Here is a 25,624-nt window from a genome sequence, read left to right on the forward strand (position 1 = left end):
GAAAGATTTGAAGATGGTGCGCGAAATATGAAAGAAATTAAAGAGAAAATCCTATAAGAGTTAATGTACACTTGGGGTTTCAACAGACCACTGGAAATCAACGAAGTTTAGAAGGCTGAAATTTACAACATCGGTTTTTTGCTCTGCTAAAAAATTATTTTGAAAAAACTTATGCACACCATGAGCGTGTAAAACTGTAGATAGCAGCTCTTTTAGTAATAAAATAGGACTTAACATTTTTGCGGTTTTACGTGACTGTACACGTACTTATTAATGTGAAGATGGTTAACAGAAATAGGGTTTATTATTAGTTGTATATTTTTATTATACAATAGTAAGAGTACAATATCTGTCGATCGATAGTATCTTCCACTTAATAAATAATAATTAAATAATTATGCATTTATAATAATATCACAAAGGAAATCCCAATTACTTGTTTATACAAAAGATATAGTTCATATTTTCCAAGATTTTTTTGCTAATATTCCGATTGATTCCGAAAGTGCTTAAATTAAGTTTATTTGAATAAATGATTTTCTATTCTATTCTATTCTATTACAAACAGGCACTCCAATTTTATTTATATGTGTAGATACTGGAAGAGAAAAAATAAAAAATATAATGTAACAAATTTGACGTTCATAAGCGGCTAATATGTCCTACATGAATAAATAATTTTAGAATTTTTTTAGAATTTTTGTTAAAAAGAACAAATTTATACTAATAGCTTATAAATAACTCTTTAATAAACTTTTAATGTAACATAACTCTTTAAACCACTTATTATTTAGGGGTAGATAAAAGCTTATAAATATTCTACAGCACACTGGTAACCTAAAACCGGGTTAGTAACCGATAACTGTGTTGGTAACCCAAAAGGGAATGGTAACTGAAAAGTGTATTGGTAACCAAAGAGATGATACAACAAGAACAAAAACACTACATACGACATACAGACTTTTGGATATAAATCTTTTATTTATTTGTGGGAATCTCGTACTTTTGTTTGAGATTTCTTATCAGTTCTTTTAGAATTTCCTAACTTCTTCTTTAACTGGGATTGGCCATCAACCATCTCCTTGTTTGAAGTAGTGAGTAAAGCTATAACGCGTGTTATCGGACGTTCCACCATCAGCCAGAAGGGTACCGATGCAGCAAGGGTGATGCACTGGATAGCAATGAAATCGTTTAACTGGAAAAATTCAAAAAGATATTTGAACCGGCAATAAAAAAATATGTATTTTAACAACAAACATAATATATGCATGTGTGTGTCAAATACCTGGTAGTGTGTATGATGTTTTTATTTATTTATAATTAAAATAAGAAATAGTATTCTGCACTTCTTCTCTAAGTAACTCTATGTATAAGTCTGCAAAATTTTATACGCCTTCGTTCGCGTAATTTTCGTAAAATAGGGTACAAAGTTTTTACTTCACGTGTTAATATAGAGATACCAGGCAATAGAACATTTTTTTTATTAAAATTACATTCTTCATACCCGATGTGGTAGTCACCTGTCAATATTGTAGTTGTAGCAACACTTGACGTACCAATAACCTGTTGCATATTGAGGTCAACTTGTCAGACGACGATCCTACTGCCTGCTGGTCTATTATAAACGTATCTATTATCGGGGAATTATTTATTTATTTAACCTCAACACACACAATACAAAAGGTAGACATTTGACGTGACCATATAATGCAGAGAATAGACAATACACTGTGTCAGGTAGACCTCCACGTGGTACTCCTAGAAACCGTCGTGATAAATTCATGCTGAATTTATTACTATGAGCTTATTGGCCCAACCTCATACTCATCTTATCATCCTCCACTGGTGCTTCACCAGCGTAAACCGTTAGTGCAGGAGGGTGTACCATTCCATTATCATCCATAAAAAATTGCAGAAATAATTGTTAACCGTGTGATATTAAATGAAAACAAAATACATATAATCCGAACGCAAAATATATATTGACACAATATTCATATCGGCCAGATTCGAACTTAGAACCTTAGGACATTATTGAGGTTAGGACATTGTTCGGTTGTACCATATTATGTTATCTGTGGTTGTACTATATGTGGCGCAAAATATTATTTCTATATAGCAACTCTGCAACGTCGGGTCAGAGGGCCAGAGACAATAAGTTAACCGTTACAGTTTATATTCAAAATCTGTCAACGATTGCATACGCATTATCGTACGCAACCACATTGTAAGTCATTTTCAAGTAAATTAAAGACTAGCCTTGAGTCGATCGAGACGATCGAGAAAATCAACTTTCACTAAAAATTTATTTTTAATGAAAGTCGATTATTCTAAAAATTCGATACTCACTAAAAGGCGCAAACAGACATATAAGTCAGGGTGGTGAATTACTTGGGTACGGTAAATATTAATTTAAAATTACTAACCATTATTAATGAATACATCAGAGGAAGTATGAAAGTGGCGCCGGTGTCGGAGAGGTTAAAGAGTAATCGTCTATCGTGGTATGGGCACGTAATGTGTAGGAATGAAGATCATATCCTAAGGACGGTGTTACATATGAATGTGGATGGTTATAAGGGTAGAGGAAGACCGAAAAAGAGATGGATGGACTGTGGTAAAAAATGACATGGTGAGAAAGGGAGTAAATAACGGGATGACTGCGAACAGAGATGAATGGAAGAGATAAACATATTACGCCGACCACAAATAAATGGGATAAGGAAGAAGCAGATGATGATGGTAAAATTACTAACCATTTGATAGAAGGAGATATGTGTGAGTTCAGTATTCAGTCCTCCGAGCCACCTTATAGGCAGCATGTGGATCAAGTACACGCAGTAAGAGAGCCGGCCCATTGGAGTCCAACCGGACCACTCGAAAATACCTCTGTATGTATCTGTAAATATAAATAGAAATAAATATATAATATTGGTCTTTTAATACATATTTTTATTACTGCACTAGCTGTACTCTAGACTTCGTCCGCGTGTAAATTAACTTTATTTTTCTAAAATAAAAGAATTTTTCTAAAAGAAAAGTTGCCTAAGTTACTCCTATGTAATAAGGAGTAACTTAGGCAACTTTGGCAGCTACCTGCCAAAAAGTCGCGACAAAATCGGTCTAGCCATTTCAGAGATTAGCCGGAACAAACAGACAGACAGACTGTAGGTGATAGAATGAGTGGACTGTATGTGTAATGTAAATCAAACAATGGATAGAAAATGGTAAATACTTATAATGAAGATAGGTACGTGTACAAACGGTTGTAGGCAAAAAGTGACAATAAAAATATATGACAATTCTAAAAGAAAATACAATTAAAATTGGTAGAAAAATAAATATATAAAAATGTGCAAAGAGTCTGCAACACAGACAGTTGATAAACTGATAGACAAAAATTGTAAAAAATATTCATATGCAAAAACGGTTATTTCAATAATGCAAACAGACACTCCAATTTTATTTTTATGTGTAGATTATTATTAAAATTAGTTCTACACATATTTCATATTTATTTTTTAATAGATATTAAGATTATTGGATTTATTTTTTAATTTATTATATTAAGTTAGTTTCTTCATCATCATCATCATCACGGAAGACGTCTTTTGTTCCCCCAAAGCTCCACGAATTTTATTATATTAGTTATAGTTAATCTTACTAATACTAAACGCGAAAGTTTGTGAGTATGGATCCATCCAGGATGTTTTTTAGTGTTTCACACAGATTTTAGTGAAACTTACAGAACTTTATACATCAGAATAACACATAGGCTATAATTTAAAAATGTGTTATGTAAATTGGGCGAAATATAACGATAAATGTCAGTAAGTGTTGTACAGAGAAAGTTGCGCGAATCAACCAATTGTATAATAAAAAAGTAAACTTTTAAGAAACGATGGCTGATAGGTATCAATTGATGATGATCATCATCATCATTTCATTATCAAACTTTATCCCATTGCGCAAACTGCGCCGACCCCAAATAATGGGATAAAGGTTGATGATCATGATGATCATCATCATTTCATTATCAACCTTTATCCCATTGCGCAAACTGCGCCGACCCCAAATAATGGGATAAAGGTTGATGATGAAATGATGATTTTCTTTTAAGAAACACGTAATGCATAGTTACCTTCTAGTTTAAATATCATTCCAAATAAAAGTAAGACCACCGCCAGAAATCAATGGGACGCCGTGCTAAGATGGTTGATGATGATGATAGATGATCATCATAAGAATTATACAGACTCCAAGTGGTATTAACAGCCAGTACAGAACACGGCACTTCTGGAATTAAGAAGATGGTGAAGAACTAGAGTGATCTTATTTAGCAATAGATTACTCTATTTTTTAATTTAATTTAATTTACTGCTCTTATTAGAGTTATGATTATTGTATAATAAATATAGTTTTATTAACGGAATGAAATGAAAGTTGTCGTCACTGTCGTAAGACAGCTGTACGCCGTGCTCAGAATGAGCTGCGCCATCTTTGTTAAGAATATAAAGAAAATTTCTAAAATAGAAGTAGAGTGTGAGAGTGGAATAGTCGTCAAAATCAGAGATTAGCAGAATAGACAAGACAAGACAGACAGAAGTAAAAGTTAAAATAAAACAAATTCTAAGTTCTTTATATACATTCATAGCTATTAATAAATATTTGTTAATTTGAATTTTAACTTTACAAACAGACACTTTTATTTATTTGTATAGATAGCAGTAAGTTCTGATTATTGTATGAATAAATTGTCCGTTTATTAACAATAACAAACTGATTTTACCTAAATGTCGTTTGGCAAAGTTAGTAATTCGTTTTATGTCAATTGCGTAAGGTTTTACAATAAAATACCAGAGTCTGTTATAAATCTGCCAGAAAAAGATTTAAATGTCAAATAAAACAGTCCCTTTGCAAAAAAGCTTACTATAAAATTGAAGAATTCGTTAACGATAATAATGTTTTTATAGAAAAACTTTAAATCCATAGCACTGACAATATTATCTGATTACACTAATAATGAGTGCGTAGCGATTTCTATGTTGATTATCGCATGCCTCTTACTTGTTATACTGTAATTATTTATATAAAAAAACATCTATTAAAAACAGCAACACACAAGTTTCTTGCTCATTCTTCTTGTGATGAATCTGCATTCCGAATGAGTGGTAGAATCAAAATATTCAGAAGTGCTTGTAATGAGTTTTTTGAATAAAGATTATTTCTATTTCTATTTCCTGTGTCATTATTATTATTGAAAATCTCCATTACTTTGAATTTGTTTATATCAAATCCAGTCCTCTGCCAGCGATACACGTAGTATCCTGTCAGCATGCCCATGGCGAAGCCTGCCATGTTGGTGTGGCCTCGCTTATACACGTTGTTGAAGGTGGGATCTGACATGAAGAGAGATGACAGTACCCTGTTTAAGGGAAGGTGCTTGTTAGTAATATGGCTGATGACCCCATTGCTAGCAATGTGGCAATCAGATTGACCACTACGCATTCCCCTAGAAACCATCTTGATGAATTCCTGGTGAATTTGCCAGTTAGCCCAACTGACCTGACCTCATGCCCATCTCTTCATCCTCTACTGGTGTCCGCCATAACTAATATCCCATTGATAAATTACAGGATAACACAGGAATTACAGGATATGGATCTCTCCTAATAATAATACGTTGTGTGTTGTACGTGTTGTGTGGTATATTTTCCAGGGTTTTTTATTTATTATTTCTAGCTATATGTTATTCTAATATATAAGCTATATTACTGTGAAGTTAAAATCCAAATTCGTTCAGTAGATTTTGCATGAAATAGTAACAAACTTCCGTCTAAACTCACAAACAATTTGTTCAGTAGTTTTTGCGTGAAAGAGTAACAAACTTCCATCTAAACTCACAAACTTTCGCGGTTATAATATTTTTATGATTTTATGTACATTTTGTATATTATTTGGTATATACGGTCACATAGTTAAGTATGAACTTAGGCTAAAGCTCCCATTTGCCATTAGATAGCCGATAGACAATCAGCTTGCTCGCTATTCTAATGACACAGAATAAAAAATAAAATAATTAAAGTAAATACTTCGATTGTTATTATTTAATATTTAAAAAAGAACAATTATTATATCTAGTTATGTACTTACTCTGGTGATACAATGAGAGTTCCGTTCAAGCCTTGTATATAAGTATGAAGTGGTGGAATTACGAGTCCTGCTAGTAGCATTGTGTACATTGCCAGCTTTTTACTTCTGTCGCTTTTGAATAGGACGAAGACGGCCATTCCGAGAGCTTGTAGCTGCATGTCAGCAGCTAAATACCTGTGAAGCATATATATTTATAATATTGTTATAATTTTCATCCAGTGGTCGAAATACGACCATTATTAATCTATACATGTAAATAAAATTGGAGTGTCTGTTTCTAATATTGAAATAACCGTTTTTTTCTACATGCATCTGTTAGGGTTCACATCGATATTGTCGAAAAATCTGATATTTTATATTAAAAGAAGGTAGTTTCATTATTACTCGGTATCGTTAAACTAGTTGCATATAACCCCTACTTATATCTTCTCTGTATAAAAGGGAGGGTTTTTGTAGGCCGCGGCTTTCGGTCTTTGAGCACAGGATGTGCTGTACATGGAGTTGATATATCTAGCAATAGTAATAAGACATGCTGAGCCGTTATTAATAATAACCAATATAAAAAGGGTTATTAAAAATAACCTTTATACAAAGGGTTATTAATGAGAACGGATGATAGTGAAAAAATATACGACCTCGGTGGTCTAGCGGTACAACGCTTTACGTCCGATGGTCGCGGGTTCGATTCCTCGCACGGCACAAACATTTGTATTTATGAGTATAGTTTGTATCGGTCTGGGTATTTTCTTATGTATCCCATCAAAAACATAAATGTGAAATGATACGAGTTTAAATTATGATATATCTTTTATATATTCTTTATATTATATATATATATATATATATATATATATATATATATATATATATATATATATAATATAAAGAATTTTCGCAGTCGCAGAAATGAGAATGCTAAGATGGGCTGGTGGCATAACAATGTTGGACCACATCAAAAACATCCACGTTCGAGGTAGTTTTAATGTGACTCCCATACAGGAGAACATTTCAGAGAGCCGCCTAAGGCGGTACAGTCATGTCATGCGGCGACCATCAGACCACATGACAAGAACAGTGCTTGACATAAGTACCCAGCCTAGAAGACGCGGCAGACCCCGTCTCACATGGATGTCCGTTATTGAGAGGGATATAAAAAGCGCCAAAATAACATCCCTGACGAGCCAGGACAGAACGTCCTGGCGAAGACTGACCAGACGGGCTGACCCCAAATAAATGGGACCAAGGCCAGGCAAAAGAAGAAAGAGCATCTAGTACTATTATAAAAGATATTATACCAAGTTTGAGGCATACACTGTGACTTGTCAATGTAATTGTTGATCAGCAGGATATGATACCACCAGTCTTGGTGGCAGGCGGTGACTTCTGTTTCGACAAGATTCTGAAAATAAGGAAGTAAAACTGTTCAATAACACTTGTATTGAATGAACTACCTGCTGAGGTTTTCTCTAGAGTCAGCATGAGGTTTTTTAAGGGTATATAAAAGGTTTTTTAAGAGTCTGCAATGCGCACGTAACAACTCTGGTGTTTGGTTTTCTCTTGAGATCGCATGGGGTTTTTCAAGAAAGGTTCTTAAGGGTCAGCGACGCGCATATGACATCTTTGATGTTTCAGGCGTCCTTAGGCTACCGTAAACATTTACCATCAGATGGGCCGTATGCTTGACAGCCACCTTCCTGGTATAAAAAATATAATCACAGAATACTATTATTCCTGCCTTAAATATGTTTATCTCTGGAAAATATTATGAATAATTTGTGATAAATTCGCCATTGAGCAATTCACGTATTTCTGCCGAAACAGCTTAGTTTGTAACTTGTGTTCCAGTTTGAAAGAAAATGGACGTTGTTCAAAGTAATCTACACCTCTCAGTGTCACCTATAGCTACGGCTAAGTAGTGAGCATTGGAAGCTGTATTCGAGTTAGGCATAGGCATGACTTTAGTCATCAGGAATGACAATGCGAATGGTAACAGAGTAACACTTAACATCTGGTGACCATAATCGTGTTTGCCATTAGTTTTACAGTCAACTCAGCGCCAGTAGGTGATGGCGAAAAGGGTTGTGAAAGAGTGTTCTTAACCTATAAATGTATGATGGAAAATGCTCCACAGGTAAAAACATGTTTCCTTATTAAAATATGTATTTCATAGTTAATATTAAAAATAATTTATTACTTAATATATATGCCAATTTAAGTAGAACTAAAAGAAATATTAATAAATTATAAGAAGTACAATACAATAGAATTGAAAATCATTTATTCAAATAAACTTAATTTTTGAATAGTCATAACAATTATGTTTTAAATCTACCGCTCATTCGGAAAGCTGTCTCATCACAAGAAGAATGAGCAAGAAACTTGTGTGTTGCTCTTTTAAACAATCCTTGTAAGTTCACATTTTACAAACTACCAACCAGCACTAATTTTTTTAGGCTCAAATATAATTACACAATAAGATTAATTCAGTCGTAGTGATAAGAAAAGACCAGTCTCTACAAGCAGCACTCGTTCACGAGTATGACGTATGAGCCAGCCATCACTGCGCTCGACCATATTTTAGGGAGCCCAATGAATGAAAGTAATCTTGTACGTTACCTTCCATAATGGTCCTGATCCTGCGAACCTGAGCCAAGTTGAAGTAAAAGCCAATACGATTGCATATGGTGGTATTATCCTGCAGAAACATACATTTCAATTTATGATCTTTCAAGATAATAATCTACAGAAGATTCTAGAAGAAGACTAGGCAATTCTTTTTTCAAAATTAAGCATCTTTGAGTAGTTATAATTGTTTTAATATATCCCTCATTCTGTCTCTTCACAAGAAGAACGAAAAAAAACTTTCTTGTTCTTTTAAATAATGATTGTAACTTTACATTTTTAAGTTAAAATGTGTGAATACAAGATACCAAATAGCACTCATTCATTACAGTCAAAATATTAACCACATAAGTGTATGAGTTTCATAAGTCCATTACCGTCAATCAGAACTAACCTCAACCACCTCAGCATCACCCCTCTCGGGAGACACGTCCACGTCAGCTCGTGCTGTTCGGCGTAGCTCAGCAGGTTGTACACCAGTAACAACCCGGACATTATGAAGAAGGTCTGAATGATGAGACCGCCGTCGAAGAATATATGGTACCCCACGTTGTCATACATCTGTTTCGTATAATTTAATTTTATTAAAGTTATGGTGGAACAGAGTGTAGAAAGCAGAAAGTAAAATAAAAATAATACCCCTAGACAATTCATATGTTAAGATGGATGTGTGGGGTTACCAGGAATGACAGAATAAGGAATGAGTATATAAGAGGAAGTTTGAAAGTTGCGCCGGTTATAGAAAAGTTACGAGGTAACAGATTGAGCTGGTATGGGCATGTTATGCGGAGGAATGAGGACCATGTCTTATGGAAAGTGTATAATATGAATGTGGATGGATGTAAAGGGAGGGGACGCCCTAAGAAAAGATGGATGGATTGTGTGAAAGATGATATGAATAAAAGAAGAGTATGTTTAGATATGACGACTGATAGAGATCAGTGGAAGAGAATGACATACTGCGCCGACCCCAAATAATGGGATAAAGGCAAGGCAATGATGATGACCCCTAGACGATTCATACAGCGCCATCTAGTTCTAAACTAAGCAGACAGGGGCGGATCGTGAATTTGTGGGGCCCTGGGCTAAATCTACTTAGGGGCCTACCTAACGTACCTAATTATATTATTCAACTAAAATAATACACCGACCAAAAACAAGTGACCAGAAATTCCCCGTTCCTTTCCAAACCAACCTTATGTAAGGTTTTTTAACATTCTAGATATTTTTTATGTTCTAAATATCGTTTCAGTGGGGACTGGCGGCCCTTTGTATCCCCGGGGCTCTGGGCTACAGCCCAAAAAGCCCTTAGGTCGATCCGCCCCTGTAACCAGAGCTTGTGTTATGGGTACTAGACAACTGATATAAATACTTAGATATTCATTTTAGAAATGCATACATAATATACATAGAAAATATTATTCGATTCATGAACACAAATGTACCTTGCGAAGAATCGAACTTGCGACCATCAGTGAAGCGGTATACTAAACCCTAGCGGTTTAGTATACCTCTTAGACTTTAGACCTACTTAGATATATTTTTTTAAATACATACACAATATGTAGGTATAGAAAATATCCAAATAATAATAATAATATCTGGACAATACACACAGCGCCATCTAGACCCAAGTTAAGTTAGCTAAAACTTATGTTATGGGTATTTACATAGAAAACTCCCAGACCGATACAAATAATCATACTCATCTCTTATATATAAAATTCTCGTGTCAAAGTTTTCGTTCCCATACTCCTCCGAAACGGCTAGACCGATTCTCATGAAATTTTGTGAGCGTATTGAGTAGGTCTGAGAATCGGCCAACATCTATTTTTCATCCCCCTAAATGTTACGGGTAATCCAAACCTAATTTTTTTTTTTATTTTAAGGCAAAACAAAGTTTGCCGGGACAGCTAGTGATTATATAAATGTTTGTGCTGTGCGAGGAATGGAACCCGCGACCATCGAAGGTAAAGCAGCATTCTAAACTGCTAAACCATCGAGGTTATCAATAATATAAGTATAATATATTATTTATTTCAAGATACTCTGCCATATTAGAAACTAGCTGTGTCACCTGCGTTACATTTCAATATAAAATATATAGCCTATATATTATTCTGATGTATAAGCTATAATACTATAAACTTTCATCAAAATCAGTTCAGTAGTTTTTGCGTGAAAGATCAACAAACATCTATACTCACAAACTTTCGCGTTTATATAATATTACTAGTTCCTCGCCCGCTTCGCCCGGGTGTACATGTATTATACATATAAACCTTCCTATTGAATCACTCTATCTATTAAAAATGCATCAAAATCTGTTTTTTTTTTTTTTTATACTACTATGGTGGCAAACAAGCATACGGCCCATCTGATGGTAAATGGTTACCGTAGCCTATGGACGCCTGAAGCACCAGGGGTGTCACGTGCGCGTTGCCGACCCTTAAGAAACCTTAATATACCCTTCTTGAAAAACCCCAAGCTGTAGTCTCGTGAGAAAACCTCGGCAGGAAGTTCATTCCACAATCTAAGTGTACGCGGGAGGAAGCTCCTCTGAAACCGCACTGTCCGAGACCACTTAGGTTCCAGCGTGTGGGAATGAATTCCCTGTCGATGGCGAGCGGTGCGATGGTGAAAGGTGGCCGTAGGCATCATGTCGAACAATTCCTCAGAACACAGTCCGTTGTATAATCGGTAGAACACACAAAGCGAAGCGAAGTCTCGCCTCAAACTAAGTGGCTCGATACCGTCAGAGAGATTGGGATCATCGACAATTCTCATAGCACGTCTCTGAACCGAGTCAAAAGGACCGAGCTGGTATCCAGGTGCTCCTGCCCAAAGATGAGAGCAGTACTCCATGTGCGGCCGAACTTGAGACTTATATAAGAGGAGTCTCTGGTCCGCAGTGAAGTACCGCTTCGCTCTATTGAGCACACCGAGTTTTTTGGATGCCAGCTTAACCTTTTCTTCGAGGTGACTACGGAACTCAACTGTGCTAGAGATGTCGATACCGAGAATCCCAATACTCTTAGAGATGGTAATGGACGTGTTCTGGAATTGCGGAGCCACAGCAAAAGAGGTTTTCTTAGCGGTGAACGCGCAGGCTTGTGTCTTGGTAGGGTTGAATTGAACTAAGTTCAGTCGCCCCCAATCGGAGACTCTGGTAAGAGTACTCTCGATTTCAGACACAAGCTGTTCGCAGTTTGCCTCCACAACGGAAAGAGGGATATTAGCACGGCCCGTGTAAAATGCGTCCCCAGTACTGTCATCCGCATAACAATGAATGTTAACTGTAGTTAACAAATCATTGATATGCAGCAAAAACAGTGTCGGGGAGAGAACGGAGCCTTGCGGGACGCCAGCGTTAATGTCCATGCTATCGGAGCAACTACCGTCGACTACGGTTTTGATGCATCTGCCAGACAAAAAACTAGCGACCCATTTGCATAATCCCTCTGGTATACCGTACGAGGGCAATTTCGATAGAAGACCTTGATGCCAAACCCGATCGAATGCCTTCGCCATGTCAAGGGTGACTGCCAATGCCTCACCTTTACTCTCGATGGCAAGAGCTCAACGGTGTGTGAGATACACTAAAAGATCACCAGTTGAGCGATTATGGCGAAAGCCATATTGACGATCGCTCAATAGATCGTGATCCTCTAGGTATCCCAGGAGCTGTGTGTTAATTACACGCTCCATCACCTTGGAGAGTAGAGATGCGATAGCGATAGGCCTGTAGTTCGATGGGTTTGATCTGTCGCCCTTTTTTGGCACAGGGTGCACAAGGGTGGTCTTCCATGAAGACGGAAATTGCCCAGAGGAGTACGAAAGCGCGAAAAGGCGCGTGAGTACGGGACACAACTCCGGAGCACACTTCTTTAACACCAATACCGGTATGCCGTCTGGCCCATTCGACTTGTGGACGTCAAGAGACAGTAACTCTCGCCGGACACGCCGTTGCGTTACGGATATTTCCGGCATAGAGTTACCACACCATGGGATGGTAGTAGGTATGGTGTCCCCGGCGTCCAAAGTCGAATTTGAGGCAAAAAGAGCGCACAACAAATCGGCCTTCTCTTTTGCACTGATTGCCAAGTTATCATCCGGCTTCCGTAGTGGTGGTAAGGACGACTGACTAAAGTTACCTTCGGCAGCTTTGGCAAGCGACCAAAAGGCACGACTTCCAGATGGATGTCGTGCTAGTCGTTCACCAATTTTACTGACGAAGTCGAATTTGGCTCTAGCAATTACTCTCTTACTAAACCTGGATGCAGCATTTAAATTCCGCCTTGCATCAGATACGTCAACATCACTGTTGGAACGAGCCGTGGTCCAAGCCAGATAAGCAGTTTGTTTAGCCTGTCTGGCTTCTCTGCATGATCTATTAAACCACGGTCGCTTTTTCGCCCCTGAAGAAACAAGCAGATTTGGAATAAAACATTCCATACCCGCAAGTATGACTTCAGTAACGGCGGCTGTACAGGTATCGACGTCTTTTGATGCAAAGCAGTACTGCTTCCATGGGTACGATGCGTAAAATTCTCGCAATCTGTCCCAATCTGCAGATTTATAATGCCATATACGACGTTGACAAGGAGGTCGGGATATAGCAGGTTTTGTGCACAGTACCTGGGATCGGATAAGGCAGTGATCCGAAGAACCAAGTGGTGCCTCCACGGTCACTGAATATCCGTCCGGTCGTGTAGTCAGCAGAAGGTCCAGTAAGGAGCTCGTATGGGTCTCGATATCAGGTATTCTCGTTGGAGAATGAACCAGTTGCGAGAATCCATAGGCCAGAGCAAACTCGTGAGCAGTTCTCCCCGCGTGGTCGGTGAGCCGAGAACGGAGCCACTCGATGTGATGGGCATTGAAGTCTCCAAGTATCACTAGACTTGCGGAGGGATACTGCTCAAGAACTTTATCAGACGTCAATTGAAGGTGCTCAAACAGACGAGTCGTATCCTCGTCACCGCTATGAGACCTGTACAGGCACGCATAGATGCCGGTGTAGTCACCCTGATCAATGCGAACCCATAGGATTGACAGGTCTTTTTCTTCTAGACCAAGAAGGCGGCGACAGCAGATATCTTCCCGGACATACAAACAAACCCCGGCACGACGCACAAATTTGTGCTCGAGTTTATACCCAGCGTACAGCAGGTATGAAGTGTCAGCCGGAGAGGATATCTGCGTCTCCGTAAGGAATAAGAGGGTCGGCTTTGCGGTCTCAAGGTGATGGTGGACCGCATTGATGTTTCCGTGAAGTCCCCTGATATTACAGAAATCCATATCTAATGTGGATTGGGGTGCCGCTGAAGTACTAAATTTCCTTTTTTTACTTCTGGTCATGGTAGTATGGCAGTATTTTTTTTTTTTTTAAGGTTAAAGGGGAATGGTTGCGCTGGTATCAGAAAGGGCAAAAGGTGCATCAACGCACCCCAGCATTGCACAGGTTGGGCGACTTGGTGGCACGGCGGCCGGAAGGGCCCCCGGTCCCCCCACTGGTGTAGCAGCCGGGTCCACTCCGGTCTCCTCCTCCGGCACGACTACTACACCAGGGATTATGCACAGGCGGCGGTTCAGCCTCCCAGGGCGGAGATTATGTAATCCCTGGGTTCGGGAACCCAACAACATGCGGGCAGCCAGCGGTTAGCCGTTTCACCGGGTCTCCCTGAACGCCGCGCCACCACGTCGCGCCTATGCAATCCCGAGGCACTGTTGGACACACAGGTCCACCAATACCAGCACAACCCATCCCCATGGGGCTCTGGTCTCTGTTGCGTAGTTGTAAAGATTTAAGCATATATAGGGACGGACAGACAGCGACAGCGACTTTGTTTTACACTATGTAATGATTAAGATACCTTATAGACTAACACTATATATGAATTAATATTATAAAACTAATATATTGATATATTGAACTGGACGGTAGGGAAAAAAATTATAACGTAAAAACTTGACGTTCATAAGCGGCTAAAATGTCCTACATGAATAAATGATTTTTGAATTTGAAGTAAACTGTTAGCTGACCTGTTCAAAATGCTGTACATTTTCAAGAGACAATACCGTTGGTAGTATGATGTGAGCCACGATCACCAGCATCATAATTATTGACCTGCAATCGATTATGTATCATGATCATGATCATCACGATCGTTAAATGTATCACCTTAAGGTTTGGAATGTTGTTTATTTAAAACTCTTTATTGCATCTAATCTATGGTATCCATATAAATATAAAACTTTATTATTCCAAAATAAAAGAATTTTTCTAAAATAAAAGTAGCCTAAGTTACGCCGTATTACATCAGCTACCTGCTAATAAAAGTACCGTCAAAATCGGTTCTGCCATTTCAGAGATTAGCAGGAACAAACAGACAGATAGACAAAAATTGTAAAAGATGTTATTTTAGTGTATGTACCGTATTTATATTCATACTAGATTTTGTTCGCGGCTAAGCTCGCGTTAAGTTATCCCTTTAGGAATGGAATTTCGAAATCCTTTCTTAGGGGATGCCTACGTCATTGAAGCTTTATGCATGCAAAGTCTCTGCCTGATCGGTTTAAAATTAACAAAGTTTCATACAAACTTTCATCCTCTATTTTATCCCCTTGAGGGTAGAATTAATCAAAATCCTTTCTTATGCCTACGTCATAAAATCTACCTGCTTACTAAATTTCAGCCCGATCCGTCCAGCAGTTTGGGCTGTGCGTTGATAGATCACTATGTCACTCAGTCACCTTTGAGTTATATATATTTAGATGCATGTAGTAAAAAACGGTTATTTCAATATTACAAACAGACACTCCAATTTTATTTATATGTACAGATTAATAATGGTCGTATTTCGACCACTGGATGATAATTATGATACAATTTAATTACCTCCAACCATTTAAACTTCGCAATCTAGTTGCATGCTCGCTCTGGTAAGAAGATGGAGAGATGAGCTGCTTCCAGTTACGACACACGGAGAATGAGAGAAGAAGATTATTCTCTGTAAATTAAGATTCATTGGAATACATTATATTTTTATTATATGTACTCGTATATATTAATAAATCACTGAACAATTCACACAGCGTCATTTAGTCCCAAGTTAATAGAATAGAATAGAAAATCATTTATTCAAATAAACTTAATTTAAGCACTTTTTAATAGTTAACATTTTTTTAAATCTACCGCTTATTCGGAAAGCTGTCTCATCACAAGGAGAATAAGCAAGAAACTTGTGTGTTGCTCTTTTAAACAATCTTTGTAAGTTCACATTTTACAAGTCGAAACGTGTGAATACAAACTACCAACCAGCACTAATTTATTTAGGCTCAAATATAAAAACACAATAAGATTAAATCAGTCGTAGTGATAAGAGTAGACCAGTCCCTACAAGCAGCACTCGTTCACGAGTATGACGTATGAGCCAGCCATCACTGCGCTCGACCATATTTTAGGGAGCCCAATGACACGGCCCACCACGCCGCCACATGTCTGGACATTTTAGTGAGTATGACTACTCATTCCACTCGACCACGTCACAGCTACAAAAATTACTATATGGTAGTTACAGTATTCGCACATTACATGAGGATGCATGCGGCAATCATTACAAAAGCCGCTACGCTATACGTTAAGCGGAGCTTGTGTTATGTTCATTTGAATAAATTATATTTTAATTATATGTATACTATTATATACATATAATTAAAATATAAATGAAAAATTGATACAACGTCATCTATATAAGTGGAGCTTGTGTTATATGTACTAGATAATTGTTAGAAATAAATGCATATATAAATATATATATATATATATATATTTATATATGCATATATATATATATTTTTTTATCTTTTCTTCTTTAGTTTTATTAAAATAAATAAATATATAATACCCAAAAACAATTAACACAACGCCATCTAGTCCCACCACAAGCAGATCTTGTGTTAACAACTGATATAAATACTTAAATATTGTTTAGTAAATACATAGAAAACACCCAGATCAATACAAACAATCATACTCATTAATACAAATCTCAGTACTTTGTAAGAAATCGAACCCGCGACCATCGGACCAAGTGGTGTGTTAAACCGCTAGACCGCACCGAGGTCGTCAAATTCAATCTATCAATTAATATAGATTACATTAATTCATAGATTGAATGTTACGTGTGATGGTAATATAATTTAGTTAGAAAGATACTTTCAACCGGTTTTTCTTGTTTGTTGTTTACAATTCAATCTTGGCCTCTATTTAGTTAATTAATATACATTTTATAACCCAACCCAAACATTAGGTTTGGTCCAAGGTCGGTCCAGTGAGAGTATTTATATTGTACTAGCTGTACCCGCGACTTGGTCCGCGTGGAATTTAACTTTATTTTTCTGAAATAAAAGTAGCCTAAGTTACTCCTTATTACATCAGCTGCCTGCCAATAAAATGCCTAATAAATTAAAAGCATCTGTTAAATTATATTTATTGAGCAAAGCCTATTACACACTAAACGATTACTTGAATGACGAGCGTGCATGGCAATAGTTGTTCATGCACGGGATTTTCATTTAATGTTAGTCATAGACATCTATATAAATATACATTGTTAATGAACTGACATTTAAAAAGAAAAAATAAGTAATAGAATTGAGTTTTCTGCCAGTTCTTCTCAATTGGATCTATATACTGAACTGGAGGGTAGGGAAAAACATGATAATATTAAAAAATTTAGGTTCTTAAGCGGCTAGTATATCCTATGAGAATAAACGATTTTTTGAATTTGAATTTGAATTAAAAAAATATTGCTAATATACCTGCAATTTTATATGAAGCATGCAAATATCCGTATATACTTCCAACGACGTTCAGGAACAATAGTATTACAATAATAAATGCTATCAAAAGATCAACATTATCGATCTGTATGCTCTCTCCTTGTCTGTCACAGAGAACATCGGATACTTTAGTTTTTAATCTGTATTCCGACCAGAGAGTATCGTTGAAGCATTTCTCTATGGTCCGCGTGAGATCTGCTTCGTTGGTATAAAACTGTTCGCAAGTTTCCGTCACACATATGTAGTAATGGAGACGTGTATGGTTGAAATGCTTTGCTGTGTGCGCAGAATATTCCTGAAACAAATAGCAAAATAATTATTCTATCTAGAAATATTTAAACGACCTACCTCGTCACATGAAACTAATCCCCTAAAAATTCGATCGATCCCCCGTCCAATTCAAACGGGGATCGAAATTATGACAGCCAGAACCGAGGTTCGAACCCCTAGCGGTGCCCTCAGACTAAACTCGTCCGTTAGGCAGTAGTTGGTCTTCAGCCGCTCCGTAAGTCCTTCCTTAGTTTGGAGTGCCATCTGCACTCGCCCGCTATCGTCCGGTGAAGCTGTAAAGGCCAGCTGCGGCCAACAGCATTAGAGTAGTCCGAAAAAAAACGAAACTAATGAAAACTAACTGGCGAGGTCTTCTTGTGGTATTTGGTTATATTATAAAAAAATATATATATAAGAAAACCACAAATAGTCATTATACGTGAAGCGAAAATCATTATTTTTGAAAATTCCGCGGACGGAGGTGTAGGTAATTGTGAATTATTATAAAATCTTATATATAAAATTCTCGTGTCACAGTTTTCGTTCCCATACTCCTCCGAAATGGCTTGACCGATTCTCATGAAATTTTGTGAGCGTATTGAGTAGGTCTGAGAATCGGCCAACATCTATTTTTCATCCCCCTAAACGTTAGGGGTAGTCCACCCCTAATTTTTTTTTATTTTAAGGCAAAACAACGTTTGCCGGGACAACTAGTATATTATAAAAAAATAATATGAATAATAAAGGCAGTCTCAACAGGCAACTGGTCTTTGAGCCACGTCCTCCTTGCATCCTATATATTATATCAATAAAAACATACATAATAGAGGAGTGTAAAATTTCGCACGGGTGTACATGTACTATACATATAAACCTTCTTCTAGAATCACTCTATCTATTAAAAAAACCGCTTCAAAATCCGTCGCGTAGTTTTAAAGATTTTAGCATACATAGGGACAGACAGCGACAGCGACTTTATTTTATACTATGTAATGTAAACGGGCGCAGAGTGGTATTTTCGTTTAATAAATAATTAAATGTTAATAATGTTTAATAAATTTGCATAAATAGCTGTGCCCGTGACTTCGTCCGCGTGGGTCTATTCCAGTAGTTTCCTATTTTACCGCCTAAAGGTAAAATAAAATCTTCACAAACTTTGAATGTCATATCATCACTACATAGTATAAAACAAAGTCGCTGTCGCTGTCTGTCCGTCCCTATGTATGCTTAAATCTTTAAAACTCAAGAGGAAGGTTTATATATATAATACATGTACACCCGGGCAAAGCCGGTGCAAGTAGCTAGTTTATTTATATTTAATTAAGAGCCTAAAAAATAATTTTCTATCTTTAAAAATGACGATACTTCCATACAACCTTTCATCACCCCTTTCAACCCCTTACAATAATTTTTCGCATTAAAAAGTAGCCTATAACCTTTTTCAGGGTCTAGACTATGTATGTTCGAAATTTCATTTAAATCGGTTCGGTAGTTAGCATTCATAACATTTGTAAGGATTAATAAATTTATAGAAAAAACATTGATTATTTCACACACTCAAATTCAAATTCAAAAATCAATTATTCATGTAGGACATTTTAGCCGCTTATGAACATCAAATTTTTACAATATATATGTCTTTTTTTTTCCCTACCGTCCAGTTCAGTATATACTCATATATACTCTTTTATTTAATAGTTATTGCTGCTTCGAAGATCGTTTTGTATTTTTTTATTATGGGCGAATTTTGACCACAGTTTGAACACTAGTATTTTTAAATATTACAAGAAAAAATGTCAGTACCACTTAATAATATCATCAGAGAATTAAAAAAAATCAGACATAAACCAACTTTGAATGACTGATGGTCGGTGGTTGGTAGTTATACTAACTAAGTATAATTTCGCTGCATGTCCGTCGGACCAGTAAAAATTATTAATTTAAGTTTCACCCCTAATACTAGCGAGCTTACACCGATAGCGCAAACGCTGTATTGAAAGGAGTCGATATCGGGCTTCTCGAACAAATACTCCAATAGACTACTGCTATTGAGTAAAAACAACATATGCATGATGACTAGGGCCCTCACAGGACACTGCAAATTGAACAAGCATATGGCTAAGCTAGGCCTATGCACGACAAGTATCTGCAGATTCTGCCAAACTGAAGAGGAAACGCCGCTTCACATCCTATGTGGTTGTAACCCACTCATGCATAAACGAAATATCTCCTTTAGAAAGTTTACACTCTTTCCCGAGGAGATAAAAACGATCGCTCCTAAGAATATCCTTCAATTCTTGTCCCTGACGGGTCTAGGTAGCGAACTCTGAAAAGGGCGAGCACAATAGATCTATGTAGGTCGCAGTGCTACAGGTGCTACACATCTGACAATAGCCCAATCAATCCAATAAAAAAAAAAGGAGATTCAATATAAAACCACATAAATAAAAAAAATACACTTAAATATTATACCTACAATAATATTCTAACCGTTTCAAGTAGGCACAATAATATTTTAATAGTTTACTATTTATAATTATGCACAATTGACCTGCACCTTTTGAGGTTTCAAAGTTATAAATACAATACAATACATACATACAATTATAATTTAATTGGAAATGACTTGGTTGGTTAATTGCTTGAACTATTAAATTACTGAGTATTCTTGATTGAAGAACTCATTCTATAAATTTGTGGAGATAAATGGAACACCATGATGGTGTATTCACAACTCTTTAATAATATTTTTGTTTGTAAAACAAATGAATGCGAGGCGTATTCGAAATTAAAAATAATTAAAAAGTGAGTTTTTATGTCTCATACATTCATACACTCAGTCATAATTATTATTATTTATTTTAATTCGGATTACATCCATATTGTGTTAGTAAAAACGTATAAAACTATGTTAGTAACATATAATATACAGACACAGAGATATATTTAATTCATATATCTGTGTCCACGTCCAGAAGCACTGACCCAGTGACAATGCAACGATATCCAGTGCCTCTGGAGCGGACAATCAGGTATACTCGCAACAGTTGTTAGTATGCTGTGTGTGGATAAGATATGGATAAGGAAAGATTGATGGTTTAAATATGAATAATACGGTTTTGTTATGTTTTTTTTAATGAATGACTAGCTGTGTGTGTTACAGTGACCTTGACCAAATATAGAAAAAATATTTAATAGTCTAACCCAAGAAGGGCAAAGAAAAAAGATTCCTCGTTATAGCTTCAAAAATTTTTACAAACTTTCATCTCCTATTTTTTATCCCCTTAAGGGTAACAATTTTACAAACTTATTTGTAGTATTTAATGAACAGCCTAAAAATAAGTTTCAAAATTCTAGTTTTAAAAATGACGATACTTCCATATAACCGTTCATCTCCTTAAGGGTAACAATTTTACAAACTTATTTGTAGTATTTAATGAACAGCCTAAAAGTAAGCTTACAACCCTTTATTCGCATTAAAAAGTAGCCTATGTCCTTTCTCAGGGTCTAGACTATCTGTGTACCAAATTTCATTTAAATTGGTTCAGTAGTTTTGACGTGAAAGCGAGACAGACAGACAGACAGACAGAGTTACTTTTGCATTTATAATATTAGTAAGGATGTATTATTCTAATTTAAAAGCTATATTACTGTAAAGTTTCACCAAAATCAGTTCAATAGTTTTTGCGTGAAAATGTAACAACCATCCATCTGTACTCACACAGTTTCACGCGAATGAATTTTATAACCTATAGAATAGAATAGAATAGAATAGAATAGAAAATCATTTATTCAAATAAACTTACATTGAAGCACTTTTGAATAGTCATTAGATTTTTTTAATCTACCGCTCATTCGGAAAGCTGTCTCATCACAAGAAGAACGAGCAAGAAACTTGTGTGTTGCTCTTTTAAATAATGTATTATTACTTTACATTTTTAAGTTTAAGTGTGTGAATACAAACCACCAATTAGCACTAATTCAATTAAATATTCAAATAGAAAAAATATTGAATATATAACCAACTGGTTAAACAATTGATAAGAGGAAATCAGTCATAGTGATTAGAGCAGACCAGTCCCTACAAGCAGCCGTTCACGGGTATAACGGATGAGTCAGCCATCACTGCGCTCGACCATATTTTATTATTACTGTAAAGTTTCACCAAAATCCGATAAATAGTTTTTGCTTGAAAGTGTAACAAACATCCATCTATACTGACAAACTTTCATATTTATAATATTAGTAACAAGTATACCTGAATCATAGTGAGCAGGTCGCTAGGCTCATCAGCTACTAATGTCAAGTCCACTGAGCAGTACAGTCCACCAGGTTTCTGGAGACACGGTTCATAGGAGTCCATGCGGTATATAGGTGGCATACGATTGAAATCATGCTCTGTAATAAAATATTATAGTTTATTTTTTGTTTCCTATGTACATTACGTATGTATGTATTTAAAATAAAAAATATCTAAGTTTCAACGTTAAATTTCAATAAAAAATATAGTCTATGTGTTATTCTGATGTATAAGCTATATTACTGTAAAGTTTCATCAAAATCCGTTCTGTAGTTTTTGCGTGAAAGAGTAACAAACATCCATGCTCACAAACTTTCGTGTTTATATAATAATATTATATTATTAAGATTTATATCAGTTGTGTAGTACCCATAACATAAGCTCTGCTTACCGTGGGACTAGATGGCGTTGTGTTAATTGTCCAGGTTTGTTTATTTTGACTATATTTGTAGTAGTTGTATACAGTGATACATCGCAAAATTTTTTAGATTATATAATGATAATCATCATCTGCTTCTTCCTTTTCCCATTTATTTGTGGTCGTCGTAATATGTTTTTCACTTCCATTCATCTCCTGTTCGCAGTCATCGCGTTATTAACTTCCTTTCTTACCATATCATCTTTCACACAGTCCATCCATCTTTTTTTTGGCCTTCCATTGCCCTTATTATTATATAATGATAATACCTCGGGATAATTCACACAGCGCCATCTTACCACAGTTTTAAAAGATGTGTTTTGGCTGCTCATGCATAATGCCAATGCTGTTCATTTATACATATAAATAAATTTGGAGTGTGTGTTTGTAATATTGAAATAACCGTTTTTCACTACATGTATGTGAATATAAATACGGTACATATACCAAAATAACATTTTTTACACGTCTGTTTGTTCCGGCATGTCTCTGAAATGGCTGGACCGATTTTGACGGGACTTTTTTGGCAGGTAGCTGATGTAATAAGAAGTGACTTAGGCTATTTTTATTTTAGAAAAAGTCTTAATTTTAGAAAAATAAAATAAAATTCCACGCGGACGAAGTCGCGGGAACTGCTAGTGTTATGTAATATTTCAATAAGTTTCCCGCTAGTTTAGAGTTAGTTAGAGTGAGTGAGTGAGTGAGTGAGTGAGTGAGTTAGAACCAGATTAGATCGCATCTTTACCACAACAAAAACCCCAGAGTTGTCGCAACACTGCCCCTCCAAGGCTTCCAACTCTAAATTTCTTTGGTATCCAAGTTCGTAACTGATTAGGTAACTGTTTACGTTTGTTTACGCGACCCTCACCTATATTTCTGCGTCAAATTCATAACACTCAATGGTTAGTGGCTCACAAAACAAGTTATATCATACCGCCCTGGTATAGTCGTCTAATATAGTCAATGTTGGTATTAAACAAAGAAACGTATCATAATTTAGATATTATGTATCGTCTATGCGGGTGGCATATTCTCCGGAATAAACCCTCAACATTTAATAAAAAAAAAAGCACATTTGGCGGACTTAACACCATGCGGTATTCTACCAGTCAACCATAGGTAATGCTGAGGACAATTGTTCAAAATATCATGGTTTTCAAAGGAAACCGCGTGGGAACTTCGATCCATCCATAAACATAGCTTTCGCGTTTGTAATATCAGGTTTGGATTGCGTGGTAAACGGCAATGAAAGTAAAAACTTGGCAAGGCAAGGCTAGGCTTTATGTTCTTATTTTCTTTTTTTTTGTGTACCAAAAATATCCTGATAAATAGTAAATAATGCACCCTGGGAAGGTACACCTAATGTATTATATGATATCATAAGAGTCTGTAATAAACCTACATGTATAAAGATATTGTCATTTTGATTCTCTACTAGTTCATAAGTATAAATTAATTTTAAATATACCTATAGGTCTGTATTCTTTGAAATTATTTTGTTTTATTTACATCTAGTTTAACTCATTACAATTACATTTATTTTTATTTACATATAAACGAATATTTAATTATATTAAACTTCAGTTAAGAAGAATCTGGAAGAAAAGTAACTGTAATTCTTTTGTATTTTTTTTTCTTCTAGAAGTCAATTTTATATAAACATAATTTGATTATTTGTGAACATGTATTGTTACAGATATCTAATTCACCATCTGTGCTTTAAGTTAAAGATCGTTAGTTCTCTTATAAATTAATTGTACATATATTGTCTGTCTAATAAATTTTGATAATGACAAAGTTTAGACTAGTGGTCTAGCGGTTTAGCCCTACCTCATCTTCATATGGTCCGGGTTCAATCCTTGCATAATATTACTATTCATGACTGTTCTTATTTTTTACTGAATTTATAATGTTAAAGATATTTACATATATATACTTACCATTCAATCTGTATATAACACCAGTAGTTCCCTTAATAATGCACAAAATTAATAACACTAACACACTCATTTTACAGCGTTCAAATTCTACATATATTTCTCTTCATATATTATAACTTCTACATATATTACCTACACATTTATTTTAATTATGAATTTAATAAATATTAAGAATTTCATTAAATAAATTAAATTTAAATAAATTGTATTAGATATAAATGTAAATTTCATATGTGTTTTTATATGGGAACGAGTCTGTCTCGGTATATGAAGAGTGATATTATGAAATCGTGCTACCATTGATCTTGTTTTTTATAAGACGAGACATGGTGACCGTTCATTAGCTACTGCCGTTTGCGTGGTACTGCAACAGATGCATATCTATTACCATTTCTCAACACAGCTTCTAAAGTGTGGACACGTAACTGTGAATGAATGAAGATGTACAAAATATATTGTTGCACTGAATTGACGGCCTCGGTAGTCTAGCGGTTAAGGACAGCATCTCATGTCCGATGGTTGCGTGTTTCATTCCCACATAACACTTATCTCACATGGTGCATACATTTGTATTTATGAGTATGATTGCTTGTACTGTCCTGGGTGTTTTATATGTAAATTATGTATGTATTTTAAAAAAAATATATTTAAGTATTATGGGTACTAGATAATGGATATACCGTTATCTAGTACCCATAAGACAAGCTCTGCTTAGCTTGGTACTAGATGGCGCTGTGTGGGTTGTCATTCTTTATTTATTATGTTACAGATACCTTTACTATATCTCTATGCTATACCTCATCTATCATATATATATATTGTATATCTACGTAATACTATATCTCAACATTATTATTTTTCTTTCTATAATAATTAGGAAACTCAGGGACATACACACAACAGGACAACAGGGCTAATATACTGAAATACGCTAAAAACTCATTAAAATACTAAACAAACAAAATTGTGAACAAAAAAATAAATACCATATTTAGTTATATTTACGTTTATTTTTGATTTTATATACATTTAGTTAACACTAAAATTTTGTATTATATGACTAATTACTATATTTTT

At 35.7% G+C, this 25,624-nt stretch overlaps 1 pseudogene; it reads right to left on the reverse strand.

Annotated features, from left to right (window-relative positions):
- Window positions 1–982: 982 nt before the first annotated feature.
- On the reverse strand, window positions 983–24,617 carry LOC131842410 (nose resistant to fluoxetine protein 6-like; annotated as a pseudogene).
- Window positions 24,618–25,624: the final 1,007 nt, after the last annotated feature.

Source organism: Achroia grisella, unplaced genomic scaffold, assembly GCF_030625045.1.
Source record: "Achroia grisella isolate CSIRO2021 unplaced genomic scaffold, CSIRO_AGI_Agris_v1 utg1080, whole genome shotgun sequence".
Taxonomy (NCBI): Eukaryota; Metazoa; Arthropoda; class Insecta; order Lepidoptera; family Pyralidae; genus Achroia; species Achroia grisella.